We start from the raw sequence: 12,255 nt of genomic DNA on the forward strand, positions 1-12,255 counted from the left end.
CTGGAGAGACAAAAGAAAGACATGTTATGTGCTCCTTGTTTAAAGTTTTAACGTAGTAGCCGTTTTCGACTTTCACCTGGTAGAGGAACGACTCGTGAGGGTAGCGTCTTACACATGCTGGTAACTAACAGATTCGAAATTTTCTATTCGATAACGCTGAGACGGAAGTCCGTGAATTTGAGGGGTGTCGACATCATGAGCCCGAAGAAATGTTTTTTTTTAATTTTTTATTTAATAATTGTGTTGCTCCTGATTCTAAATATATATGCTTTATGTATATTACATCGTCAATTTCGTGTTTAGATGTCTTTTTAAAGCAGATGCCGCACGCTTTTTTTAAACGTGTAGTTCTCACACTAGTGTCATAAACAAAACTTTGCCCAAAATCTCTCCTCATATGATGGTGGAGCTGGTATTTCCAAATTAACTTGTTTGTGTGCTGTCCTTAAAGCAAATATAGAGTGTACTGCGAGCATGAATTTATTGCAATCGATCCTTCTGTCCGTGCAAGTAGTTCACTTCAGTTTAATACTGTTCGCCTTTTACGCTTTTTTTTTTTAAACTGTGTAAGATATTTCAACGATTTTGCATCGCAAAATGCCTAAAGTTATCAATTTATATTTCAGTCCCAAATTTTAGGGTAATCAAGAAAATCTTGTTGTTATAAATCGAATTAAAATCGAAGAAATTGTTAGCCGCATTGAAGTGAGATTGAGCCTAAATGTCCTCCAGATACTGCTTCAAATCGCAAGTTAACCATTTTACCGAAAATGAACAATATGCTGGCGTTGGAAATAGTGAAAATAACTGTTGTATTTTAATTATTAAGTGCAAGCTTTGAGAGCTACTTTTTCCTATTGCTAATACGATCGAGACCTCGAAAACTTACTCACGCTACCTGATTTTGTCTCTGCAACCCAGTGCCTCCATACCCTTCAGTATGGTCCACTGTACTTTCTCAGGCACTGACCTTCCCATTTTCAGTCCTTGTCTTCTACAACCCATCCACTGGAGACTCTCGATGACCTGTATGGTAGTGACCACTTCTCGGTCTTCCTGCCCCTTCCCTGCATGTCTGCACATATGAGCTCTCAACAGTACAGTCTGGGCTGCTGTGGCCCTTGACTCCCTGTTGCATGGAGATATCAATGAGGCAGTCCAGAATACTGCTACGGCTATTCTTTTCGAAGCTGATTTAGTGGTCCACTGTTCCTCAGGCCTGCCCCGATGGAAGACAGTACCTTGGTGGTCATTAGAGATCGTAGGTGGGCTCTCCAATGCCATAAGGGGAACCCGTTGATGGAGCACCTTATTGTCTTTAAGCAGCTCCATCCCAAGGTCCGCACCTATTGAAATGACGTGATAATGCTGGGAATAGAACATTTGAAGCATCAGTCCTCTCCTTCACAGTTTTGAGGAAAGATCAGACTTCTCTATGGATACAGACACCTGCAGGGGAACCTGGTGTTATCGTGAATGGCACTGTCTACATTGATCCACCACATCGACAAGCAAATGACCAAGAACCTTCTGGTGGATTCTCAGAGTCATATCGTTGCCATCTTCCACCACATCTGGAGCGATGTTCTCATCACAATAGCAAGAAAGCATCATTGTTCCAGTTCTGAAACTGGATAGTTATCGCCCCATTAGTCTCACCAATGTTCTCTGTAAGTTGCTAAAACATCTAGCGAGCTGGTAACTGTGTTGGTCCCTTAAGTCTTGGGGTCTATTGGCAGTTCTATACTGATAATCTGGTTTACCTGGAGTCCACCAAAAAAAATGGCTCTGAGCACTATGGGACTTAACATCTGAGGGCATCATTCCCCTAGAACTTAGAACTACTTTAACGTAACTAACCTAAGGACATTACACACATCCATGCCCGAGGCAGCATTCGAACCTGCTACCGTAGCTGCCGCGTGGATCCAGCCTGTAGCACCTAGAACCACTCGGCCACCCCGGCCGGCTGGAGTCCACCATCCAAACAACCTTACAGGTGCAGATATCACTACCTTTCTGCAGCCTTACAAAGCCTTCAAGCACCATATCGTCGGTACCTTACGTGAATAGGGTCTCCGAGGTCGTCTTTTACTTTCTGTCCTGGACTTCCTTTTGCATCATACTTCCCATGTTGGAGTTGGTGCTTCAAACAGCAGCCCCCCCCCCCTCCCCCCCATATCCAAGAGACCCTGCAGGGCTCTGTACTGAGAGTCCTCTTTCTAGAGAGCATCAATGGTCTACACTGGGGTCCTCAGTATCAACAACCTTGTATGATGACAACTTTTACCTCTATTATTGTTCCTCTAGTGAGGGTATCACTGAACAAACACTGAGCATCGACTGCAAGGTGACATACAAAAGGCCCCCCACCCATGGCTTACAGTTTTCAGCGGCAAAGACTTGCATTATGCACCTCTGTCGATGTGTACCATTCACTAGACCTTCACCTCTATGACCAGATAATGTTGTGGAGACTTATCGCTTTTTATGATTGGACTTCTATGCTCTTTTGAGATGGATTCCTCATCTACACCAGCTTAAGTGAAAGTGATGGATGCACCTTAATACACTTCACTGTCTGAGTAACACCATCTGGGTTGCAGATAGCACTACCCTTCTGCAGTCTTACAAAGCTTTCATACAGTCCTGTCTTAATTGTGGGAGTCTGGAATATGGTTTAGCATTACCCTCAGCATTGCAAATACTGGGTGGGGGGGCGGGGGGTTGGGTTGTTTGGGGAGGAGACCAAACAGCGAGGTCATCGGTCTCAGCGTATTACGGAAAGATGGGTAGGAAGTCAGCCGCGCCCTTTCAAAGGGACCATCCCGGCATTTGCCTGCAGTGATTTACGAAAGTTACGAAAAACCTAAATCAGGATGGCCGGACGCGGGATTGAACTGTCGTCATCGAGTCCAGTGTGCTAACCACTGCGCTACCTCGCTCGGTGCGGATACTGGATCCGATACACAACTGTGGGGTTTGAAGTGCGGCAGGAGCCTTTCAAACTAGCCCTGTGAACAACGACCCAGGCGCCAACGACAGCCTGTCAGTAATGCTACACAGGTTTTGCAGCTCCCCTAAGCATCCAAAATACCGTTCTATCCCTCCAGATCAGGGATTACGATCGCAATCCGCATCCGCTCCCTCCTACGTGAACTTCAGCTATTTCCTCTTCCACCTCTTTTCTGGGCCCACTGATGTACTCCATCATAGTGGATCCCTCGGCCGCAGCTTTGTCTTGACCAGTCACAAGGACCAAAAGACTCAGTTCATCCCGATGTCCTCCACCACCAATGTTTCTCCATCGTTGGCAGTTCCGGAGGTTCTAAAGTAGCCTACACTAAGGGCTCGATGGTTGCTGGTCATGTAAGTTTTTATTATACTCACGTGGGACGTACTGAACAGCACTCCTTGCTGGATGGCTGTAGTGTTTTCGCTGCACAGTGGTAGCCATCTCTCGTGTTCTTAAACTTATCCATACGTTCACCGGTGAGTCCTCTGTCATCTGCAGCAACTCCTTGAGCAGTTTTTAAGTGCTAGACCAATGTTGCTCTCACTGTCCCCTTGTCATAGCTATCCAGGATTACTTGTATGCTCTTGAACAACGTGGACGCTCAGTACCTTCGTCTAAACCGACACTTGAGACAGATATTTCGTAACCTAACCTCCGATCGGTATTACGCCTTCTAGTTTTAGCGATCTGCATTATGGCCTGGCACTGTCCTCATCAAACAAACTGCATGTGATAAAGGACACTTTAAATCTGTAGAGTACTCCATGCAGGCTTCTCGCAGGGACTCTACTGTCGTTTGCCGGCTCTGCATCGACTGTACGTGGCTGACTCAGTCTCGTCTCCTCCATCCTGCCGTTGTGGTTCTCGTTTGACGATGGTCCCCATTTTGTTCGACTGACACAGCCTAGCCGCCACGCCTCTGGTATTAGGAGACGATGCCCCACCGTCTGACTTATGTTTTACGTTTTATTCGTTAAAGGGAGTTTACCACTCTCTTTAAGGGGGTCCACTTAATCTTATCGGCCCATAAAGGGTTTGGCAGATCACACTGTTGTCTCCTCCGTCCAGACCAGTATCCGGCTGTCTCAGCTCGGTGGTTCATCCAAACTCTCACCCTACCTGCTCTTTTATTCTTCCTCCTACCCTCTCACATGGTATGTTCAATCTGTTCATCTGATGTCTATTTGTGCTTTTCTTGCTGTGTCTGTGTTGCTATCCTTCCTAGGCACTTGTGAGTGGGATACTTATGGTAAGTGGCGGGGGATGGGGGATGTATCTCCCGTTACTGAATTCTTCTTTTGGGGTCTTCCGACTGCTCCCTAGATAGGACACATCGCCTGCCTTTCTTCCTATATCCCCTCTTTCTTCTTTTTCGTCCCTTAGCTAGCCTTCGTTGACCTTCGGTAGACATTAGGGTTTTCTTCCACTGGGTTCTGCGCAGTATTGCGTCTCTGATGTACAGTCACGTAGAACTGTGTGTGTGAGTTAAAAGAGATTGGTGACCTAGTAGTTTGGTTCCTTTAATCATTCAATCAATCAACCAACCAGCTTAATCGAACAGTTTACATTTCAAATACATTAGTACTTAGTACAACAATATTTCATATCGAAGTTAGTGACAGCTCATAGCCACACATTCGCAGTTATCATCTAAACGGCTATGGTAGAGGTCCTCGTTTAATGGAAATTTTTATTTCTATTATCGTACACTTTCACCTGTCTTGCTTTTCACTGTTAGTTTAATGTTTTGTCACTGTTAACCTACGGGTTTAGCCATCTTTCTGCTCCTAATACTACTTAGTACAGTCATTTCTTTCTGGGAATGAGCGGATAGTAGCAGTGTGGTGCACTGGAGTGCATAAAAGCGCCGTGGTATGGTTGGTCTACCGTCCCATCAAGAGACAGTTGAGTGTATGGGCTTTAAGCAGAACTACCGTTGTTATTGTGACAGTGATTTGAATGTGCGCGTCGGATCACGCATATGTTGCAGGTGGAACAAATGGACAAACATTAAATTCGCTCGAAAATTCCTCAGAACTGCTACCGACATGTTTGAAATAATGCAGGAAATTTACGGTGGCGATGCGTTGACTCACATTGTTGTGTTGAGGTGACACCGACGTTCTTCGCAATGTATAGACAATTTGGAGAGCGTTGTGAGCATTGAACGGCTACAAGCAGTTCGCATTGTACGCAAGATTGAAGAGGTTGCAACCGGTGCTTGGCAACAGATCTCGCAGCTGCAGTAGGGTTCAGCCGTGGTATGTGCTACAAAACTCTCACTGAAAACGTCAACATGTTGCACGCTTTCCAGCACGGTGTAAGAGTTCCGAGCAGATGTAATTTCGATGTATTGCTCATGCGCTGTCTGCGATATGCAAGGTATAAGAGAATCGCTGACCAGAGAGCAGTGTTGACTGAGTACGAACTGTGTAGCTCTACCAGTAAGTCGCTAGTCTGCGCTTGTCTGGTGTGGTGTCTGCTCTGGTCTGGTATAGTGTATCATGTTGGCTGGGCCGGTCGCGGTGCAGCAATGCCGGAGCCTGAGTATTATTGTATAAGGTAAAAAGCAGCCTCGCGCATATCTAGTAATGCTAGGTGAACTCCCATGTAAATCTTTAAAAAATGTCCTAATAATAATCTTCGTGATATAAAGTAATTTCTAACAAACATTCATTTCAATTTAAAGAATTTACTAATTTCTTCAATCCATGATCATTCCTATTGTTGCAAAAGAAAAATCAGTTGCTTTCTTTCATAAATGACAAATCTATCGGCCAGCATTGCACAGAGCTGTGCCGAAAAAATTTTATATAAGAGCAGATATATTCGCCGTTTTTATTGAGGTTAGAATTTTTGCTTTTTTTATTCAGAATGATCTTACAGGGCCATGACGCAGCACTGATGTCGTCCAAAATTTACCAGGTTACTGAATTTATTTTTTATTACGAGGTTTAGGAATTTTTGTGTTTCAAGCTTACTTTAGATGAGAAAAGAATTTTGTGGGTACATTAAATGTGAAAGAATGAATATTGTGTGGAGGTTAAATGTGAATGAATTTCTGTAGGCAGGTTATAAATGGGAACCAATTTTGTTCTGAGGTTACGCAAAAGTTAGTATCACTACCCATAACATTTATTTTATTATTTTTTTTGTGGGGAGGTTACACTAAAAAAATTAGAATCATTACTCATATTATTTATTTCTTTTAATATTTTTTGTGGGGAGGTTGCAACGGTATGCCACACGTCATGAAGCAGGACCAAAGTGAGGATCGCATGTCGATTCGTCGGGACCTGATCAGTAGTCTTGACGACGATTCAGCGTTTCTCAACCGTATCAGAACTGGAAAGGAAACATGGCGTTTCAAGTACGATCCGCATCTGAACTGACATACCACCATCTGGAAAACATCACTATCGCCACGAATGGAAAAACTGTAAAGCAGGTCGGCCACAAGAGGAGCCATACGGGACCTTGCTGTCAGAATCTTTCACCGGTCCTCCCACCAGCTATGTAGAGAATAGCAAACGTGCATATCTGCCAACGGTGACTATTGTAAAGAATAGGCGTGGATATGTTTAAGTATGTGTCGCGGTTGTATGGCCTTCGGCACAAATGCCAACAACAACATTTTAAAAAAGTTAACGCCGTCGTAAGTGGAATCTCATGAGGTATCAAGTTTCTTGCGGACGCCTACTCTCTAGGCGCCAGTCTCAAGATTTAATGACTGAGATAGTACACAGGTTGTCCCAGAGATGTTGCGACGAATTTCTAGGAAATGTAGAGGGCGTCTTGAGGAACAAATCATGGATTGGAATCCATGTCCGTAAACATCACCCAACGACGCTACAGAGCATCTAACCCAGCCAGTCCTTCGGCAGCAAACGTGACTTTGTACGCTGACATACCGTAGGCGGAATGTCTCGCAATGTTGTTTGTTATTCAGTGATCGGGACTGATTGTCACGTCACGATGGAGCTAGTTTCTTCGTAGACAGGCCTTTCTCTTATGGAAGTGACGTTCTGCTGCCTTGACGGATGACGTTTTCAGACATGGCTTTCCATCCACAGTTTATTTTTTTCAGTATACTGAAACACATTGGCGATTCAAGTGGGTTCCAGGACAAAAATAAACTGCAGATGGAAACCCGTGTCTAAAACCAATGTACACCGAGGAAGCAGAGCATTGCAGTGATACGAGACAAGACCTGTCTACGCTGTAGCTATCTCCATTTTCTCCACTGGCAATCATGGCAGTCATTCGTGATCACTGAATAACAAACAAAATAGCGAGACGATCCGCCTACAGTCCATCAGCACAAAAAATCACGTCCCATTCCGAAGAGGCGGCCTTGTGGCCGGGGCCGGCGCCTCTATCTTCTACGCCATGTTGCATCGATGGACGATGTTTCTAGAAACGGGTTCCTATCCTCTATTTCTTCCTGAAGACACCCTCTACAGCTCCTTGACGTTTGTCATAACTTTTCTGGGAGATCGTGTATAGGCGTTATTACCTTTAGCAGGCGAGACTACTTCTGTTCTATCACAATAGACATTCCGACTGCGTTTGCCCACTAATGCCATAGTGACATAACAATAAAGTCTTTCGAAGTATTAGATTGTACAGATGGTTCCCATTTGTTAACGCATTTGTCGTTATTGGGTCTACATATTTACACTATGCAGTGACTATAGATGTTAAAGGGCTTCCTCCATTTCTCTTTATTATCAACGAACATCATTAGTATAGTGAATTACCAAATGGAATAAGTTATTAAACATGAAAAATTTCGTGCGTGGCACGCAATTACATAGAATATGATTTCTTCATTCCTGCGTTATTCTGCTCATATGAGCAACGTGATTTATGTTTGTCCTATAACTGAACGACCTGTATCATCCAAAGGTTTGGTGGCTTGCTGAAGGAGAAAATAGTAAATGTTTTACGCAATGACTAAAACTTCACGTACATTACGTTGTTTCGCTATTAACGTTGCCATACTCTGACACTTAATAAATATTCCGATCATAAGTTCTATGCATACTTTGATTGGCCATTAATTTTATTTTTTCCGAGCGCCCTGCCCGTTCGTCTTTGTAGCTCCCTAAAATGATTAATTATTCGATGCGGTAATTAATTACGTGTGTTTTTGTACCCAGGTTCCTCAAAAATTAAGGAGGAAAACTCATATGAAACTTTTGGAGGCTGGGCAGTAATTAATTAGCACTATAAGCAATTTGTATCGGCGCAAATTGAAGAGCTTCACGGTAGTCTGAAAGCGACTTTCGGTGAGGTGGCGATGCTGTCAAAGTCTCTGTTAGCCATCCCTCGGTACCAACGAAGGATTTGTCACTTCCGAATCCGAAGGTAACTTTCTTGCGCAACTTGTTATCGTACGTCTGGAACTGAGAGTCGAGTGACAGTTCTGGGACATACGGGCTAATCGAAGGCGGTGAGCAGAACACACAACTCAAAATTAATTCTCATTCCAACGCAAAACCTTTTTCTTTTATCAATAACTCTGTTTGCGAGGATACCGAACTCAGTACGTACCTGTAATTCGAAATCGTGTCGATATTTGTCGTTAGTTCGATGGCCCTGAGAATGTAACAGTATTTCGCACATTCTATGCAAAAACTGGATCGAGACATAAAAAATCTAGAAGCTAATATAAGACCCACATTCCATTTAAGAAAAATTCTAAACTGTGTTCAGTCTTTCTTCCTTTTTCTTCTTTTTTTTAAAAAAAATCTCATTTTGTTTGCTTTTGTTCGTTGCATCTGCTCGGGGCGAACGTCATAAGACATGCGTTGAAGTTCGTTGTTGATCGATTAACTTAGTTTTTTTTTTTTTTATTACAGAGGGCAGCTATCCCTCCGGCCGAACACGCTGAGCTACCGTGCCGGCTTTTTAATGCAGCCAACAGCACCCGGTGTTCCCAGGCCGTCACCCATCCAAGTTCTAACCGGGCCCGATGTTGCTTAACTTCGGTGATCAGACGAGAGCCGGTGTATTTTTTTTTTTAGGGCTGACAGGTGTAGCGACGTAAAACTGAAAAAATGAGATGGAGCCAACAGCACCCGGTGTTCCCAGGCGGTCACCCATCCAAGTACTAACCGGGCCCGATGTTGCTTAACTTCGGTGATCGGACGAGAACCGGTGTATTTTTTTTCTTTCTTCTTTTTTTTCTTTTTCTTTTATTTTGTTCTTTTTTTTCTTTTTAAAGTTGATTAAAACTGGAACCGCATCCTATTACTCAGTTACTCTCTTTCTGTAACTTTCTTCATTTTATTTCTTTTTTTCCCAAAAATGGTCGTACATACTAGTTTACAGGTCGGCACATAACAAGGATAGACAAATGAATGGAGACTGGTTATATTTCACCAGCTGACACTAACAATATATATCTAAAATTATTTTCGATAGAACTGCATGTAAGACGCAAGAAAGAGATTAGTGTACGTATCATCAAAACTCAATTGCGAGACTGAAAGACAATTGATGCAAATAAGAGGGGCTCGGAATCATCTTACAGTTGTTTCGCATATGCATGATGCAATGCAGATGATAAGAAATTGGCAAAATATTCGTTGTGTTTATTACTATTTTTGATCTTAGAATATTGGTCCCAAATATGAGTCGAAAAGGTGAGTCCATCGTGAATTTGCCGGTCGATGAGGGCGTAGACAGTATGGCCCAGCAACCACACAGCAGTATTGTGTTTTGCACGCGGGAAATATTTAAAATCCGGTACAATGACACTATCAACAGAAACGTGGGCCGGCGTAGTTCGCGTGATGAGAGCCACCATTACCTGGCAAGTCCTCCACACATCGGAAACAGCTTGACATTGCAGGCGGTGTTCTCTGGTGTCAAGCACGCCACACCTGCCACAGTTGGGGGAGGCGAGAAGCTGAATGTCGGCTAAACGCTGATTGGTGGGCAGTGTGTTGTTGACTGGTTTGTACCACAACGCAGACACATCGGACGGCAGAATATTGTTATTGATATTTGACCACATTTGCTTCCAGTTTACAGTAGGTAAGCGGACTTCCAATTTCTTAAGGGGAGGTTGTCCCATCAATAGAGCTGCCGTGCTGTCCTGTGTGGATCTGTGGCCGTGTGGAGGACGTAGCTTCTATTTAGGATATACTCTCGTACAAAGGACATACGGTAAGGGCTGTTGGCCACCGATACTGGGGCGCTTTCAGATTCTGGCCGATAGATTTCCAGCAGGGATGCTGTCGATCCATCGGGAAAGCCGGCCTGCATTTCAGCGGTGCGGTTGACGAGCAACGCTGCACATTTGCGACTGAAGTCTACTAGCCCGAGTCCTCCATGTGACGGGTCCAAGACACAAGCTGTTGCTCGCACTTTAAAAATTTCGTGACGCCAGAGTAACCAGTATACTGCTTGAGATATAGCGCGTCCTATTTGTTTTGGCACACTAAGCAACTGCGCCATATACCACGCCCTAGAGAGGATAACGAAATTGATTAGTTTGACTTTCTGGTGCAAGTTAAGGTGCCGGGGTGCGTGGCTTTTGCAGAGGCCCTTAATGGAGTTGAGAATTCTTCTCCAATTTCGTGCTTGCATATGCTGCGGGCACGCAGTTATGTCTAGACCAAATACTTGATGGTCTCTCACGACTCTGTACCATGGGCAGACAATATCTGTGGCTAGCAGACCCAGTGGAAGTAGAACAGTTTTAAAAGTATTTATCGCAACATGGTATGGCCGTTAGCGAGTCAGAACGTCTTAAAGTGGCAGTAACCCATCGCACAAGGCAAAATAGCCAAGCCATCGTAATCCGCATGTTGTCGCAGGAAATCGGTGTCGAAGAAGATTATGTACACGTATATAACGTACTGATAAAATGGCACATATAACGGAAACGTAACATGGATTATACCACTGTTCCAATAAATCTGTTTCACAGACCAAAAACGGTAGCGCTGTATGGCTAAACACTATATTTCAAATGTTGCTGAAAATCAGTTTGTGTTAAATACATAGATCCTCTGGATTTAGGATGACTTCATTCCAATGTAGTAGTATTGAGTCTGAAATTATAATCATTAGATCTGACTTCTAACGTTTCTTATCTATCCATGGTGTTGCATTAATAAATTCTGACCCCGTAACTGAGTGTTCAGCGCTTCTGACTGTTATAAAAACGACAGGAGTTCAATTCCCGATACCGCAGAGGTGTCCATTAAGCCTCTTGTTTCCAGTGGAGGAGTTAGTTGAAAGAGTAGTAGCGGCTACAAGGTCTGGAAATCAGCCAGGAATCAAGAGAGCAGTTTCCACCATACTGCATCCGAATATGACAAAGGATGAAACAGCGGCCAGTCGACATCGGGAGGGCCTCTGAGCCTGATTCTGGAGTTTAATTGTTAGTTTTTATGATATAACAGAACAACCAGTTCGTTGTCTTTAGAAAGCGTAAGACATTAATAACTAAAGCGACTGCAACTGTTTCACCTTTCCCTTTACCGAAATCTGCTTGTGTCAACGGATGGAGGCAGCAAAGAAAGAGAAAAAAGATGGTTAGAGTTTAAGGTTCAGTCGACATAGAGGTCATTAGAAACGCAGCTGAAGCTCTGGTGGTTTCAAGGACGGGGAAGGACGTCAACTGTGCTCTTTCAAAGGGGTGTTCGGGATTTTGCCTGAATGAAATTTAGGAAAATCGCGTAAAACCTAAATCAGGAGCGCTAATTTGATCCGTCGTCCACTGGAGTGCGTGTCTGGTGTGCTACCCTCTGTGCCACCTCTCTCAGTTGGAGAAAGCTAACTGGGAGTTACGGAAACCATCACCTCCACTCCGCTGCAAATAATCTCGTATCAAGAAAGCATTGGCCATCGGTGTCGACAGCCTTAGGACAACCGTAATTTCAGTAAATGTATTCGCAATAGTGAAAATGGACAACCAGCAGCTGTAGAATCGAACGACGACAATGAAAATTGGTTCCGGACCGGAACTAGAACACATTTTTGTTGCTTATCGCGAGCGGTCACCTTACCAAGAATCACGGCTAGACCCAAACTTACATATGTCGTCAACTATGCGTCTACAACCTGTGCTCGTGCGTCCACTAAGTCATGCATGTCTAAAGGAACTCTGCATCGTAAATCAGAACAACGCAGGCACTGAAATATCGTACTCATCGCAATGTCATCCGATATGCATAACAACTCATCATTTTAGCGTCTTCCATGGTCGAGCACTATCCCAC

Source organism: Schistocerca cancellata, chromosome 5 (assembly GCF_023864275.1).
Source record: "Schistocerca cancellata isolate TAMUIC-IGC-003103 chromosome 5, iqSchCanc2.1, whole genome shotgun sequence".
In the NCBI taxonomy this organism is placed as follows: domain Eukaryota; kingdom Metazoa; phylum Arthropoda; class Insecta; order Orthoptera; family Acrididae; genus Schistocerca; species Schistocerca cancellata.